Genomic DNA, 13,390 nt, shown 5'->3' on the forward strand with positions numbered 1-13,390 from the left:
AAGTCAGGGCAGAAGAACGATTAGAGAAAGAAAAAAAAGAGAAGAAATAATAGAAAATGGAATAAAGGAGAGAGAGAGAGAGAGAGCAGAGGAAAAACAGTAGAAAAAGATAGGTACAAATCCAAAGTAATATAGAACAATATTAAGCAGTAAAAAATAAACTTAAAGAAGATTTTAAAAGAGTAAAATAAAAAGAAAAGGAGGAAAGAAAGATAAACTGGAATGTGGATTAATAAAGGAATAAGGGAGGGAGACTGAAGAAAAATAGAAGGCGAAATATACTGTAGAGCAATAGAGAGAGTGAGAGAAGGAGAGGGGAGAAGTGAAATAAGGAAGGAGAGAGAGAGAGAGAGAGAGAGAGAAGCTAAACAAAAGTGCTAAGCCTAAAGCCGATGAGTAAGTAGGAGGCTAAGTGAGGAAAAAGCGAAGGTTATTTAAAAAGACGGAAACAAGGAAGAAACTGAGAGGAAGGCAAGAGAGAAATAAGGAAGAAGGCGGATAAGAAATTATGGGAAAAGTTGGGAACGAGGAAGGGGAGTGATATAAAAAGAGAAGAAGAAATGAGAAAATATGCGTGGAAATAATAGTAAGGCAAACTAATAGGTAAACTAAGGGAGAAAGGCGGAGGAAGACGTGAGTAGAGAGAAATAAGAAGGCAAATTAAGCAAGGAAATGAAACAAATGAGTACTGTGACGTCATTTGTATTTTTGTTTTTGTTGTGATTATTTTTGTTTTGCTGTTACACGCCGGGTTTATCTAGACATGACCCCCATGAACCACAAGAAACCGATCACTTCAACCGGGAGTATCCAGAGTCATTTTACTGAGGTGTGTTAGAGGATTTCGTTATGAGAGAGAAAAATAAAGGAGATTTAATTAATATAAGAATGAACGAAACAAAAAGATATGATTCTGAGGTAGATGAGGAAGGAAGAAAGAACGAGATCAAGTGAGATTAAGTAGGAGAATTGAGAAGGACGAAAAAAAATAAAACTTCATGGAAAAAATTGACACAACGAAATAAAAGGAAAAATAAGAAAGAAATGGCAACTAATGGGTAATGTTACGGAGAAAAAAGAGAGAGGAATAAAAATTAAGCAAGTGAAGGAAGTAAGGAGGGAAGGAGAGAGATAAAGTGAGAGTAAGGAGGAGAGAAGTGAGGAAGAGGCTTGGAGGTGTCAGGCGGCAGATGACCTGTCCGGCTCTTCCCTTCGTGCCTTCCATCCTCCCTGCCTCACCCCTTCCCTTCCCCTCCATCCCTGCCTCCATGACATTCTCTTAATTTCTTACTTCTCCTTTTAACACTTACATATACATCCTTTATCATTTTTTTTTCTCTCTCCTTGCCATCCTTCCTACCTCACGTCTTACCTCCATTCCTCCTCTGAATGTAACTAATCGAAAGTCAGAGACACAGTGGAAGGTCAAATGCCCAAGTAATATGGCAAAATTAACATATTTCTTCATATTTTCGTATGATATAGGACAGAGTTGGTGGAATGACTGAAGGTAAAGACTTGTTCACTCGCCTCAGTTCTCATTAATTCGCTCTTACTTGTCTCCTTTCCCTCTCATAACCTTTCGCTTTATCTCCTGCTCGCTGCCTCCATTCACTGCTCTTTTGTCGCCCTTTCCCGTGCTCTACGTTTGTTCCTTTTGTTTTCTTCTTTCCTTCCTCCACACCTTGTCCTTTTCTCCCTCCTCCTTTCTTCACCCTGGCTTTTCCTTCCCTCCTCCTGCATATCCCCGTTCACGTTTCTCCTCATTCCTACTTGTTTATTCGTTCCCCCTGAATACTTTTTTCCGTTTATTATGTATTCTTCCCATATCACTTCCTACATCCTTTATTTTTTTACTTTTTTCATCATGTCTCCTTCTTTCCTTCTCCCTACCTTTATTCTTACCACTTTCACGTTACTTTCCCCTTATTTTTCTCCTCCCCTATTCCACATCACTTTTCGTTCCTTCTGTTCTTTCCTTTTTTTTTCTGCATTCCATCTACTTTCTTCCCTCGTTCTCCCTTGCTCAATCTTCCTTCCTTCTCCCTATTGTTCTCCTTCACCCTTCTTCTCATTCCTGCTTTCCTTTCTTCTCCATATTTCCTCCTTTTCATCTTCCTATCTGCTGTCTACCTCCCTATTTTGCTTCTCTGTTCATACTTCCTTCTTGAATCTCTTTCACCTTTCTCTTCCTCCCCTTTCAGCACCCATTCTCTCTACTTCCTTCCATATTTTCTCCTCCATTCTTCTGTTTCACATTTCCCTCCTTCTGTTTCCATCCTTTACACCTTCTTTCGTCCCTTCTCCGTCGCTTTCCTTACCTCTTCCTCTCTTCTCATTCACCCTTCTCCTAATCCCTACTTACGTCCCATCTCCTCCATCTTCATTTCCTTTCAAGTATACCCTTTTCCCTCTTCATCACGTCCATTTTCCTCTCTCTCTCTCTCTCTCTCTCCCTTATTTTCCCCCATTTTGAAGCAGGTATATATTCCAAACACAATTTTCCGCAATACCCTCTAAGCAGAATATCAGCAGGACCCCACATTTCGACCTTCTCTGCTTCCCCCTTTCCTCTGCTTAGGTGTGCTTACTAAAGGAGAGTGACGGGTTAGTGTCTGCTTATTTACTACCATGGCGTCTTCTTTATTGCATTATTACCTCAGCGGCATTTTAGGTAACTTACGGAAGACGTTTTGAATTGGCTTGGATTAATTACAGTGCAGCCTTCGTTAATGCCCTCATTTTAAGAAGTCCATGAAATTAATAAGATCGTCACCTGAGTACCAGAATAAAATGCAGTGTACATCATCCTGTTTAAAAAAATAACAATGGATTAAGTCCTTGGCTGCGAAATATATCTTTGTATAATTTGTGTGAGTGCTTTTAAGTACTTGGGCAGTGTGATGAGTGAAGATGGAAGTTTAGAGGAAGAAGTGCTAGAAAGGGTACAGCAGGGAAGAAAGGTTGCTGGTTCATTGAAAGCAGTGATAAGAAATAGGAAAGTAAACATGGAAGTAAAATGATTGATAGCAGCCCACTTATACGAATGGACGCGAAGCTTGAACCTTGTTGGAAGGACACACGTCAAGTGTAAGAGCAGAGGAACTGAGTTATTTGAGAGGAGCATGTCGGGTTACAGGAGACAGACAGACTGACAAATGAGGACGTGAAGCAGCGTTGTGGTGTGGCTGTGAATGTGATAGAAAGCTTTAGGGGAAATACATAGTCGCCATAATGACCGGTTGTCACTTCACTACGGGGTGCACAAAGCTGAATAAAATCGTCTGGTGGTAGCTACACTAAAAAAAAATAATAATAATAAAGTAGAGGATGGGTTAAGTGAGATAGACTTAAACCTTTCCACAGCGAGGCGCCATTCCCTAGGAGGAAAAAAAAAGACAAAAAGTAAGTACAATAAACTAAACTAATAATCGCTGTAAAGAGCTGGTGAAAGGAAGGTGGAAAAAACAGATTACTTCGATTGACGTCTCTCTCTCTCTCTCTCTCTCTCTCTCTCTCTCTCTCTCACACACACACACACACACGCACACGCACACACACACACACACACACACACACACACACACACACGCTACTACTACTACCTGTTTCAAATTCACCTGTCACCCTGGCTACCCGTCTCAATTACCAACAACCCTCGCAGCCTGTCTCACTAACTGCCTAACTCTCTGCCTACCTTCCTCCCTCCCAAGCTTCCTAGTTTACCGTCCTCCCCTTACCACCTGTCTCCCTATCTCATCTAGGCTAACTTCCCCTGTCACCTGCCTCCCTTTCCTACCTGCCTTCCCTTCCTACCTGTCTCATATTCCTACCCTGCTTCCCCTTCCAATCTGCCTCCCCCTTTTTCTTGTCTCCCCTTCCTACCTGTTTCCACTGTCTACCTGCCTTCCCTTCCTACCTGCTTCCTCGTCTTACTTGAGTCCCTTTCATACCTGCCTCCCCATCTTACCTCCCTCCTGTTCATACCTGCCTTCCTATATTTCAGTTTCCCTGCCTACCAAGCCACATTCTCTATTCCCTATTTAACAGCATCCTTGTCTTCTTTTCGATTCATTTCCCTCCGTCCCTCTTCCCCCCACATCTCTTCCCTGCTTCCTCCCCAGCTTCATGCCTCGTTCCTCCCTCTGTACCTACCTTCATCATCGCCTTCTTGCCTACCTCCGCGTCGTCCTGCCTACTTTCCATTCTCTCTCCTTCTCTGCCTCCCTCCCTCCCATGTTTACTTATTCACTTGCCTCACTTCTGGCCCCACGTCTGCATCCATCCACACCTTCCTACCATCCCTCTTGCCTTGTTTCCTACCCCCGTCCCTTCCTACCTTCACTTCCGGCCTTCCGCCTCACCTGCCACAGCAACATCTACCTCTGCCCTCACCTTGTTGCCTACCTCTTTATCTTACTTCCCACCTACCTACCTCCTTCCTTTCGTCCCTCATCACCAGCCTTCTTCCCCATCTGTCTGCCATTCCACCTCCCTCATTTGTCTACCTGTCACTTCACCTTCGTACCTACCTCCTTACCTACCTACCTACCTCCCTTTAGCCATTCCTACCTCCTTCCTTACCAACCTGCTTACCTCTTTACCTTATGTCCTACCTGTTCACATACCTCCCACCTTCTCTTCGTCTCTCATCCCTCATCACCAGCCTTCTTCCCCATCTGTCTGCCATTCCACCTCCCTCATTTGTCTATCTGTCACTTCACCTTCGTACCTACCTCCTTACCTACCTACCTCCCTTTAGCCATTCCTACCTCCTTCCTTACCAACCTGCTTACCTCTTTACCTTATGTCCTACCTATTCACATACCTCCCACCTTCTCTTCGTCTCTCATCCCCAGCCTATATTCCCACCTGCTCGCCCTTCTATCTCTCACATTTCTGTCTGTCTATCTAACTCGTCACCCTCTTACCCACCTCATTACCTTCATTCCTTCCCACCTCCCTTCTTTCTTTCCTGACTCCATACTCACAAACCAACCGACATGTTCTTCTATCCTTCCTTCCTACCTACCTCCTCTATCCTCCCCTCCCTACCTCTGCCTCTGCGTCACCCCACCTGCCTCCTCAGCTGCCTCATTCCCTGCCTCGCCTGCCTGCCTCAAAGCCTGCCTCCCTTTGATCATTCTTACCTGCGGTTTGTAATTATTCATTTCCAATATGGCTTTTCTGGGGCCAGCGCAGAGAGGAAAGGTGGGATGGGATGGGAGGGATTGGGAGGGAGTAAATGGAAGGAGTAGGAGGAGGTGAAACGGAGTGGGCGGATGTAAATGGACATGACTGTAAAGGGTGGATGGGAGTTGGAAAGACTTGAAAGGGAAGGACGGACTGAGAGGACATTCGACAGAGAGGGAGTAGGCGAGAGACAAAGGATGAGTGTGTGGGAGGAAACGAATGGATGAAAGCGGGAGGAAAGAGAGAGTGGAGGAGCTGGGATAAGGGGAACGGAGGGAGTGAGAGTGGCAAGGAGTGGGTGGGATGAAAGGAGAGTGTCGGTTGTAAAGAGGGAAAAAGGTGGGAGTAAGAGGGAGATAAAAATGGATAAGCGAGAGGGAGTGGGTAAAAGAGAAGATGGGGAAAAGAGGGGGTTGGTGAGTTATGTTGGGGGAGAGATGAGAGCGAGGGGAGAGAGTTGACTGGGAAAGGAGAGGGAGAAGAGGAATGGAAGAAGGCAGAAGAAATGGAAGAGAATGGTAGATGGTAGAGGGAACAAGAATGGTAAAAAAAAGAGTGAGTGTGCGTAAGAATGGAAAAATGGAAAAGCAAGTAATGATGTGCGATATTGAGAAAGAGAGAGAGAGAGAGAGAGAGAGAGAGAGAGAGAGAGAGAGAGAGAGAGAGAGAGAGAGAGAGAGGTGGGAGAGTTGTGGCGTGGGAGAAAGCGCAGGGTGGCTAGGAAATGAAATTGAATGAGAAGGCGAGAATGACATGAGTGTAATGAAATTGGGAATGAGGAGGAGGGAAATGCGAGGGGGGGGGGTGACCAGGGCTACGAGAGAGAGAGAGAGAGAGAGAGAGAGAGAGAGAGAGAGAGTGAGTTTAGAAAGTAGTGCAAGATGAAGTTCCCAAACGATAGAAATTGAGAGAAAACGTAGAACAAAAGACTTAAAGACACAGATTTAGATAACAGTTGAGAACAGGTACAAAAATACAAGATGCGGGAGCTTCAGGGCCTTTCCATTAATAGTATAATGTGGGAAGAAGATGTTGTGTGGTGTGGTGTAGTGTGGTTTCGTTAACTAGCTCACGTCAACGGGTGTGAAGCGCCTCGCGTCCGAAAATCATTAGTGAGAGGCAGACCGACCGAGCAGTTCCCAGAGATGCTTTGACATTTTAAGAAAGTGAATCTCTCTCTCTCTCTCTCTCTCTCTCTCTCTCTCTCTCTCTCTCTCTCTCTCTCTCTCTCTCTCTCTCTCTCTCTCTCAGTTCATCAGAGTAATAACATGATTGGGGAATGTACAGTATATTTCCTAAATTTTCTGGGCACTGTGATGGTAGTATCTGTCTATCTATCTATCTATCTATCTATGTGTGTGTGTGAGAAAGATAGATAGATAGACAGATAAAAGAAAGATATTTAGGTTATAGTAACAGACATAATCATGTTTCCGCAAGGGAAACGTAAGAAGCGGAGGTTAGGTTACCGCAGCAAACATTTACCCTTGTAATCCCATCACTTTTTCTTTTTTCCTTTTTTTTTTCTTTTTTGCTTTTATTGCTACCTTCAGACGGATTTGTGTATCTTAGGACAGCTCTCGAGTAGTAAAGGGGTTAGTGGAGGCTACACTTAAATCCTCCAGTTCGAAAAGTCTCTTATAAGCTGAATAAGATCGTGTGGGGGTATCAGGAATTGAATTGAGAATATATCATCGCACTGAAGAGGTCACGAGTAGGTGTCCCTTCTCTGAACCACACAGGATAACGTAATCAAAAGCATCCGGCCTCCAGGAATACAAACCCGTACCAGGATATTTACTGCCCTGCTCACTGTCCTGTCCCCGGTAGCCTACATAAACGAGCAGGTGAGGCAGTGAAGGGTGGAGTCTCATGGCAGCTTGGAATCTCTCGTGACCTTTGTTGTTAATTGCGATATATCCGTTTCCGTGGGCTTCACGGGTCAGGTTTATAAACTTTTACTGCTGTTTAGTCTTGTAAGTTCATAAGTAAGCGAATATTTATTATATATTTGGTATACACAAAGAATGAGAAGTAAAAAAATCAAGAATATCAAGAAAGAAAGACTTAACTTTAAAATATCATGACTAGACCTACGTAAAGATATGAAACTAATAGTGACTAGGTATAAACAAAACCAGCAGAAAATATAATGACACGCAACAAATACAAACAATATAATTAAGCCATTGAAAATAAATACATCAAAACTCGTAAAAAAAAAGAAAAAAAAATTATCCTCCACCATTACGATTTCTAAACTAACCTAATATATAACCTAAACTAAGCTAACCTAACACTTCTTAATAAAAAATAAATCTACAGTAACTATCACCATTAAATATTCCCTGACCCCATACCTAACCTGAAACTAACCCAACCTAAGCTAACCTAATCCATCCCAATCCAGTCCAACCCAAGCCAGCTCAACCTGCGCTAAGTTAAGCTAGAGACAGCCTGAAAAACAATTCTGCCCACCAGCATCAATTCTTCCCTGATCCAACACAAAGCCCTGAGCCTGTGTTGTTTATCCTCTCTCCGAAGGGAATATAAACAAACAGCGTTATTTTCCGGAACCAGGTCATTATTATCATTATCATTATTCCCTCGTGTGGCTTCAGGTCAGGTCAGGCTAGGTCACCGGGGGGGAAAGGGTAAAATTAGATGCCAAAAAAAGAAGTGTAAAAAGAAGTGGGAGGTCAAGCTGAATAAACACTCTTCCCACACACCCCTCTCCCTGTCGCGCGTGTATTCTCCCCTTCTCTCACTATCTCCTCATTGTTACTCCCTTCCTCCCTCCCTTCTTTTGATTATCACATTTCGCTCTTCCCCTGTTTCTTTCTTTTTCTCTTATCCGTCCCCACGTCATGTCTGTTTCCCTGTCTTTCTTCTTCTCTTCGCTTCTCTCTGATTCTCTCTTGTTCCCTCCCTTCTTTTCCTCTTCCCTCCAGTGTCTCTCCCTTACTTTCTCTCCTTCTTCCTACTCCATATTCCTCTCTTTCTTTCTGTCCTTCCCAGTTTCATTCCTTTCCCTCTGTCATGTTCTCTTCCTTTCTTTCCCCTTCTGTACGTTTCACCTCATATCCTCCCTCTCTCGCATTCATTTTTTACTTCTCCCTCTTCCTCTAATTCTCCTTAACACCTCTCCCTGTCACACTTATTCTCCCCTCTTCTCTTTACTGTCTCTCTCTTTCATGTCGCGCTTGTACCTCTTCTTTTTTTTTCTTCTCCTTCTCCCTCCCCTTCTTTAAATTCCACCAGCTGACATTCTTCATCTCTCCTCTTCTCTCCATTGCGATCTCTCTCCCTCCCTCTCTTCCCTTGCGATCTCTCTCCCTCCTTCTCCCTTGATTATCACACTTTTTCATTCTTCCATTTCCTCTCTTCCTGCTTCCTCTTCCTTCCCTGCAACTCTCTTTCCTCACCTTCCTCCACCAACGCCCTACCATCCTCTTGATTTTTTCCTTCCTTCTAACTTCACCCCTCTCCTCCTCCCACCGTGTCTCTCTCTCTCTCTCTCTCTCTCCCCACACACACACACACACACACCCTCTCACTCTTGATCTCCGCCTCTTCGTCCTTTCTCCATCTTCTCAGTCATTTCCTTTATATAGCCTGCCCTCCACCCCTAACCCTTCCCTCCCCCCCCTTCTCTCTCTCTCTCTCTCAAAACCAGCCCTTCCTTCTTCTCTTTCCGTTTACGTCCGCAGATGCCTCTCAAAATCTGTTTAGTCTCCGTCTGTGTGTGTGTGTGTGTGTGTGTGTGTCCATCCAGCTATCTGTGTATCTGTTCTTAATCAATGTGTGTGTGTGTGTGTGTGTGTGTGTGTGTGTGTGTGTGTGTGTGTGTGTGTGTGTGTGTGTGTGTGTGTGTGTCCATCCAGCTATCTGTGTATCTGTTCTTAATCAATGTGTGTGTGTGTGTGTGTGTGTGTGTGTGTGTGTGTGTGTGTGTGTGTGTGTGTGTCTGTGTGTGTCCATCCACCTATCTGTGTATCTGTTCTTAATCAATGTGTGTGTGTGTGTGTGTGTGTGTGTGTGTGTGTGTGTGTGTGTGTCTCTCTCTCTCTCTCTCTCTCTCTCTCTCTCTCTCTCTCTCTCTCTCTCCCTCTCCCTCTCTCAGCTTTATGCGCTCCCTCCTTCTCTCCCCTCCCCGCCTATTGCATACCTCCTCTTCCACCACCACCACTCTCCTCCTCCTACTCCTCCTCCTCAGCGCCTCTCGCCTTCCCCACTCCTCCACTTCCCCTCCCCATCCCATTCCATCCTCCTATCCCCCATCCCCTCTTCACCGAACCTCCCAAATAATAATTCCCCATTGCGGCTGAGAACCATGTCGACATCAACTCTCACCCTGCCACCCACTTGTGTGTGTGTGTGTGAGAGAGAGAGAGAGAGAGAGAGAGAGAGAGAGAGAGAGAGAGAGAGAGAGAGAGAGCTAGGGTTACGTGAGCGTTGCTGTTTGCGTGTGTGTGTGTGTGTGTGTGTGTGTGTGTGTGTGTGTGTGTGTGTGTGTGTGTGTGTGTGTGTGTGTGTTGGGGCTAAATTAGGAAGTGTTCGTACATAACTTCATATGAACCGTACGTGTGTGTGTTTGTACACATATATTCGTGTGTCGTGTGTGTGTGTGCTAGTATTTAAGCACATGTGTGTGTTGCCAATAAATTTTCGTGGACCATCGTGGTGTGTGTGTGTGTGTGTGTGTGTGTGTGTGTGTGTGTGTGTGTGTTTTTATTTTAGGATTTTGTGACAGTCTTCATGTGCATATATGTGTTAATTTTACTTTGTGTAGGAATGTGTAATCCTTCGTGCGTGTCAACGCGTGTGTACACGTATGTTAATCTTCGTGTGTGTGTGTGTGTGTGTGTGTGTGTGTGTGTGTGTGTGTGTGTGTGTGTGTGTGTGTGTGGGCGGAGCGACATTGTGATTAATTAGCTGCTGAAATTGCGGCTGAAATGAAGCTTAATGACCACAGCCTCACAGCGGTGGTGGGGCGGCGTGGAGGGAATATTTATATGTGGTGGTGGTGTGTGGTGGTGGTGGTGGTGGTGGTTATTCTAGCTGGACGTGGTTGTGGTAGGCCGGTGGTTTGGTGGTGGTGATGGTGTGATGGGGATGTTGTTAATTTAGATGCAGGATTTGGCTGGGACAGGGCGATGGTGTGGATTTGGATGTTGTGGTAGGGTGCTGTGGTACTGGTGTGGTGGGGAGGTGCTTATAATAATAGTTGGATGAAGTTGTGGTAGGGTGCTTTGGTGATAGTGGTGGTGGTGGTGATTGGGTATTTATAGTCGATTCCAAATGTGCGTGTGCGAGGGTGATGATGGTGGTAATGATGGAGAGCGGTGTTTATATATGGGGCTGGATGTGGTTGTGGGTGGTGGTGATGTGGTGGTGATGATGATGTGGTGGGGAGGTGTTTTGTGGTAGAGCGATAGTGGTTGTGTGGTGGTAGTCGCTTGCATGTGAATATACTGTGCTGGTTTGGTGATGACGGGTGACTGGTGTGACTGAGGTGGTGTGGTGGTGTAGAGGGCCGTAGGGTATACTGGCACTGGATGGTAGTGTGGTAGTGGTTTTGGTAATGGTCTGGAGGGCAGGTGTTTTGACTGGGTTTAAGATGTGGTAGTGTGGTGGTAGTGGCTTTGGTGGGGGTAGTGTTGGTGTTGATGGAGGGTAGATGTGTGTACTGAGTGTAGTTGTGAATGTAGTATGGTTGTGGTAGTGGTGGGGATGCTTGTATGTACCCTGTGGTGGAAAGGTAGTGGTGGTACGGAGGGATGATGCTCTTATCGGGTGATGGAATGACAAATACTGATATGATGGTGTAGGTGGTCTGGGGAATGTTATGTGGTAATGTGGTGGAACTGTGGTGGTTGTGGTGGGGAAAAGTTTACGTCTGGTGTTGGATACGGTTGTGTCAGAGGGGGCGGTTGTGGTAGTGCGGTGTGGAAGGCAGTGTATTGGGTGGAGGGATATATCAGGTGTACTGGTGAAGGTTGTGGTGGTGATAATTGTGTGATGTTTATTTTGGGTGGCGGATGTGGCAGTGATTGTGTGATGGTGTGGCAATGATTGTGTGATGGTGTTTGTGGTGGTGAGTGTTCTGTTGGTGGTATGGGGCTGATGTTTGTAGCAGGTGGTAGTGGTCGCGTGATGCAGGCGGTTGTGGTGGTAGCTGTGTTGGTGGTAGTGGTGGTGGGGTTTATTTTAGTTGGTGGATGTGGTAGTGATAGTATGATGGTGAGGGTTGTGGTAGTAGTAGTTGTGTGGTGGTAGTGGTGGTGATTTTCATAAAAGGCAGTGGATGTGATAGTGGTCGTGTGATGGTGGTGTTTGTGGCGGTAGTGTGGTAGTGGTAGTGGTGGTGATGTATATAAGAGGCGCTGGATGAGGTACTGGTGGGGTGATGGTGGTGGCTGTGGTGGTAATTGTGGTGGTGGTGGCTGTGGTGGTAATTGTGGTGGTGGTGGCTGTGGTGGTAGCTGTGGTGGTGGTGGCTGTGGTGGTAGCTGTGGTGGTGGTGGCGTGGCTGAAATAAAGCTTCATGACCGCTGACTCGGAGCAGCGACGTGGCAAGAATATTTACATGTGTGGTAGTTGCGGTGGTGTGCGTGGGATGCTTATTTGTGGTGGAAGCGGAGGTGCAAATGTAGGTAGATGTGGTGCAGGTGGATGTGGAAGCAGGAGGTGCAAATGTAGCTGGATGTGGTGGAGGTGGAAGTGATGCGAATGTTGGTGAATGTGGTGGATGTGGAGTAGGTGATGCGACTGTAGGTGGATGTGGTGGAATGGGGGTGGAGGTGGTGCTGGTGGTGGTAGGGATTATACTGAGTGTTGTTAGTTTTAATGGTTGTGATGGTGATGGTGGTAATGGTGGTGACAGCTATCGTGCCGGTAGTTATAGTTTTGGCGGCTGTGGTGGTGATGGTAGTTACAGTGATGGTGGTGGTATAGCAGTGATAAAAGTACTTACCTCGCCTGGACGGAGTCCGACAAGGTATTGTTGTTGATTGACTTTGCTTGTGTGTTTGTTAGCAACATTACGGAAAAACTGCCTAATGAACTTCCATGAAACTTTCATGATATATGGGCACTGGTCCCGAAAGAAAGTGATTAATTTTTGGAGGTAATCGAATGACCCTGCAAGGTCAAAATCGAGGTCACGGATTTTCAGAGGGCTATTACTTGAAAACGGGTGAAGATAGAGATATTTGCTATTAGGAACATACAGGAACTCGTAATACGGGCTTTCATTTATCACCAAGACCTTTGACCTTGAATGACCTTAAAAGGTTAAACGCAAGATCATGGATTTTCAGAGGGCTTAACTTGAAAACATTTGTGCCATTACCGTAGACTCTAGTTGTTCACTGATGCTAAATGGCAGATACGAGTCAGTATGTAATAGCAATAAAATAACTGCTGTCGGGCGAGGTTTGTTGTGCCTGGCACCGCTTGTTAAATTTAGTGGTAGTGGTGCTGTTGATAGTGAGGATTGTAGTTGTAATGGTGATGGTGAAGGTAGGTATGGCGGTGGTGGTGGTGAAGGTAGTTTGTGACAGCGGTGGCAGTGAAGATAGTTTGTGGCGATGATGGCTGTGGTGATAGTGAAAATATATTAACTGATTGGTGGTAGCGGTGGTGATGGTGGTTGTGGTAGTAGCAGCTGTGGTAAAATTATTTTAATTTGGTGGTGGTGGCGGCTGTAGTGGTGGTAGTGGTGGTGAAATTATTATAATGTGATGGTGTTGGCGGCGGGAATATTATTCTAAAGTTGTGAGGTGGTGGGTAGAGTGGGGGGGGAGCGAACCGGAACTGTCAGTGCAAATTAATCCATTTTGGGAGAGAACGACACAAAAGTCGATGGCATAGAGAAATAAATAAATAAATATTAACGAAGACGCTATTCACTTACTGGCAGAGTAAGGATAACTAATTCATCTGGGAAGTGAGGACTGTAAAATATCGAATACATAGAGACATTAAAATAGATGTCAATCAATTAACAAATAAATAAATATATAAATAAATTAATAAATGATCACGTAGCCACTCACATATTAACGGAGCAAGGCTAACTAATGCATTAATTTTGGAAGACAGAAACAAATACTGAACGCATATAGAGAGAAATATATATAAATAAGGAAGCAGCTACTTTAATAATATCTGAACAACGGTGACAGTAAATAAA

General features: G+C 45.0%; 1 protein-coding gene across 1 annotated transcript in view; it reads left to right on the forward strand.

Moving 5' to 3' along the window:
• The window catches only part of LOC145414888 (zwei Ig domain protein zig-8-like), a 548,874-nt gene that overhangs the window by 154,402 nt on the left and 381,082 nt on the right, over positions 1 to 13,390 (forward strand). The window lies entirely within an intron of this gene.

Source organism: Coenobita brevimanus, chromosome 101 (assembly GCF_032717465.1).
Source record: "Coenobita brevimanus isolate Jiangsu-jjx chromosome 101, ASM3271746v2, whole genome shotgun sequence".
NCBI classification, from domain to species: Eukaryota; Metazoa; Arthropoda; class Malacostraca; order Decapoda; family Coenobitidae; genus Coenobita; species Coenobita brevimanus.